General features: G+C 45.9%; 1 non-coding gene across 1 annotated transcript; it reads left to right on the top strand.

Moving 5' to 3' along the window:
* TRNAG-GCC (transfer RNA glycine (anticodon GCC)) lies at positions 1 to 71 on the top strand. Its single transcript has one exon. It is a non-coding gene; the product is annotated as a tRNA-Gly (tRNA).
* Positions 72 to 3,638: the final 3,567 nt, after the last annotated feature.

Genomic DNA, 3,638 nt, shown 5'->3' with positions numbered 1-3,638 from the left:
GCACCAGTGGTCTAGTGGTAGAATAGTACCCTGCCACGGTACAGACCCGGGTTCGATTCCCGGCTGGTGCACTAGTTATTTTCTTTTTATGACTTTTGTTCTATCAAGGTACAGCCGTGCAGGTGTGGTCAGTTTTTGATGTTTTTTCTCTTCAGGAGGGGTCGCTTACCTCCTTCTGTGTTGTGAACGGAGGCCGACCATCCACAAGGACGGACGTACATTTGATCGTTCAACTTGGTTTTTGATTGCACAGATTCACTCATTTGGCGTTGTCAATGGAATCACTCGCTGTACCGATTACCGAAGAGAAACCACCTGGTCCGGTTTCATCCGCTCAGGCTCCTCAGTAGATCCGCACGCCTACATCGTTCCAACCACACTCGGTCGCGGCCTTTGCCTCCCACAACCACACCTCACACACATGGGCATCGAACGGTACTCCACCATTTTATCTCTCAGTCCTAAAAACTCCTTTTCCTCATTCTCTTCCCCGCACTTCACCGAATCTCGAGACGAGATTCTTTTTAAGGGGAGAAGTTTTGTGACAGCTTAAAATCATTAATCGAGTTATTAAGCATTAGTAGCATCATATTTATTGATTTGAGCAATTTTGGGCATGCAATTTAAATCAAACATAAATAGTTAAAATTTATTTTAAGTGGTACCTTGTTAAGCAACTCACAATATTGCTATACAACTTAGAGTGAAAAATAATTTTAGAAATTAGTCCATGTCATGTAAAAAATATAAATAAAATTTCCAAAATTTTTGGGAATTATTTTGCAGGCATAAAAATTACCACAAGTTAGAAAAGCTAGCATCCTTGGAGGGTTTTAGTTGAAATGGGTTGCATATGAGTTGTAGTTTCACACAAAATTTATCCCACAAATTTTGGACTATGAGAAGATCTCCAATTAGATCAGTAAAGTGGGGGATATTTTCCCTTTGGTTGGCACTGTTCACCGGTCCCACATGTCATCCCCTCCTCCTCTCCTTCTGCTCTATCTCTCTCTCTCTCGCCGAGCACTGCTCTGGGCGGCCGCCGATTTTGCTGACTTTGGAAGCCAGCCACGTCGCCGGCAAGTTGAGCACGGCACCGTGCTCCTTCTCAAGGTGCTGGGCGTCGCCCTTATCTCCTTCCCTCTAAGCCTCTCTCTGCCCCGTCTCTCACTCGGTCGCGCGCACAGAGCAAAGCAGAGTGCAGCACCACACCACCACCAAATCTGCCGCGCCACCGACGAGCTCCCTCGAGCCTGAGCCGTGTGAAGCGAGGAGGAAGGCCTCCAAAACACCCCCAGTTGTTTCCCCTCCGAGACCCCATTCTTCCCAGTCGGATTTCGCACACACGCGCCTTCTTCCCCGAGACCGGCGCCCTTCCTTCCACCATTCACCGTCGAGTTGTCGTTGCATCTCTGTCCAATCCAAACTCGCGGTGAGCTTCCTTGTGCCCTCGTGAGTCTTTTGCGCGCGTCCGATTTCCTTTAGCCCATTGCCGGCGTGCTCTTCCTCGCGCGATCGTGCGCCGTCGCCCGCCCATGCACGTCACCGGCTGAGCTGCTGCCGGGCCAGTGGTCAAGTAGACGCGCTATTAGATCCGTATACACGCGTTAGTACTGTAGGAGCCTTCGGCCAGATCGTTCCCGTCGTCGCTTCGCCGTCGGCTTGCCGGACCGAGCCGCCGTCGTGCTTCCATTGATGTATGCCGCCGCTGGCCATCCTCTAGTCACCGATGTTGACCACACATGGCCCAGGTGAACTCGTCGTGGCGTGTTGATGCCATTGGTGCCGCTCGTTGGCCTGGCCGCGCCTGCGTTCGTCGCTATCGAGCTCGCCCGAGCCGCGAGGCACTATGCGTCGGGCGCAGGTCAATTTTGACCCGGGTCAAAACCGCTGAGCCCACGGTCAGTGACTGCGGCTAGAAGGCCCCCTGGTGCAAAAAGGTTTTCGGCCTATTTTAATTTGGTTAATCCGGAAAATGCGAAATAGATTTAATATTACACTAATAAATCGGCCGAAACATGTAAAATACATAGAAAATTGTATATAGCTCCAAAAATCATGAAACCAATTTTATTAGGTTTATATAATCACTATCTACATGTTAAAAATACTGGGAGCTATAAAATATGTATTTAAATTACATGGGTTAATAAAATAGGGTTTGATCTTCGTTAATCCATATTTAATTATTGGTAGCTCCAAAATTGATGAAATCAATTTTGTAAATCTTGTTAATTGATTCCCTGCTCATTAAAAATAATCACCCTCATGTTAGATGTGATTAAATTCCTATTTAGGGTTAAGCTTTGTGTTAAGCTTAATTAATCCAGGAAAATGATTAGATGCTTAACATTAATCCAAATTAAAAAAAATGAGGCTTTAAAACTCATGTTATGATGCATTTCATCTCCACCTTGTCATGCATTGTGGAGTATCCATCATTGCATGTTATTCATGCTCATCATTGCATGTGTTCTCCAATAGTGAACGAATAATCGGAGTGTGACGCGAGTGTGATCGAGGGTGACACCGATGCACACCACTTCTGCGAGTTCTGTTCAGGAAGTATCGGGCAAACCCCAGAGCAGAAAGGCAAGCATCTAAGCATATTGCACCCTTTGTTCAAATTAAATAGAGTCTAAAATTGATAAATTATGCTTTATGTATGTTTGCATGTGTTGAGTCCAGTGTCGGGCTGGTATCGGTAGAACCTTGACTTATTGATGAATCTTTATCCTTATAGCCTTGATGATATAATTGGTGTCTAGCTTCAAGGGTTATTCGAAATGCTTAGCAATGCTTAGGTCATCGGTAGAAGTCAAGCGACGGTGCTATCGTTGTTCGCAAGCTTAGGGCTTAATCACTGTTTATAGATACAAAGATGAGGTTGAGATGAATGGTTGAGGTGTGAGATTGAGGGAAGATGTAGGCGGTGTTAGGAGTATCTTCTGCCCAGGAGGAGTCCTCTAAGTAGTTCGGGAGAGGAGCCCAGATGCCATAGACCGCTTGCATTGTTTAAGGCCGTCCGTCGGTACAGTTGTCTTTAGCACTTACCGTACTCACCACGTGCTGATCTAATGGTAAGGTAAGCCGATTATCATATGCCGTGCCGACACTTGCTTTGCGGATCTATGACGCGTAAGAGAAAAAGAAAAGGAGAAGCAAGGTGGCGGGGAGCCGGAGGTGTCCGGGACACGCTCGCGGTAACCCCAGTGACATAGGGGCATTGCAAGTGGGTGGTTCCGGGTATGAGAAAGGTTGACTCGAGTACCCCCTTGTGTGTACTTTCACAAGTAGCACAAGCCGAATGGTCATCAAGTCGTGTGGGTAAAGTTGTACCCCATATAGGGTGTAAGAACAATTTGAATTGTCGCGCTCTCTGTCATGAGCATGCTATTGTTTCATTTGTATCGGTTGTAGAGTTTACGAATGTGGGATGATGTTATAGTATGATGGTTTTTATTGGTAGTTTGTTGATGAGATACTATGGTTGTTATACATACATGTTCAAGTTGTGGTTTACAGGGTTGAAAGATAGTTGTTTTTGGAGTTAAGTATAGATGCTTACACATATATGTCTAGATTGCTTACCGCATACGTTTTACTTAACCTTGTGGCCTATTCTTGCTAACAGCTCA

The sequence above is a fragment of the Phragmites australis genome, chromosome 5 (genome assembly GCF_958298935.1).
Source record: "Phragmites australis chromosome 5, lpPhrAust1.1, whole genome shotgun sequence".
In the NCBI taxonomy this organism is placed as follows: Eukaryota; Viridiplantae; Streptophyta; class Magnoliopsida; order Poales; family Poaceae; genus Phragmites; species Phragmites australis.
Note: the sequence above shows the minus strand (reverse complement) of the source record. Positions and strands in the feature narration are given on the sequence as shown.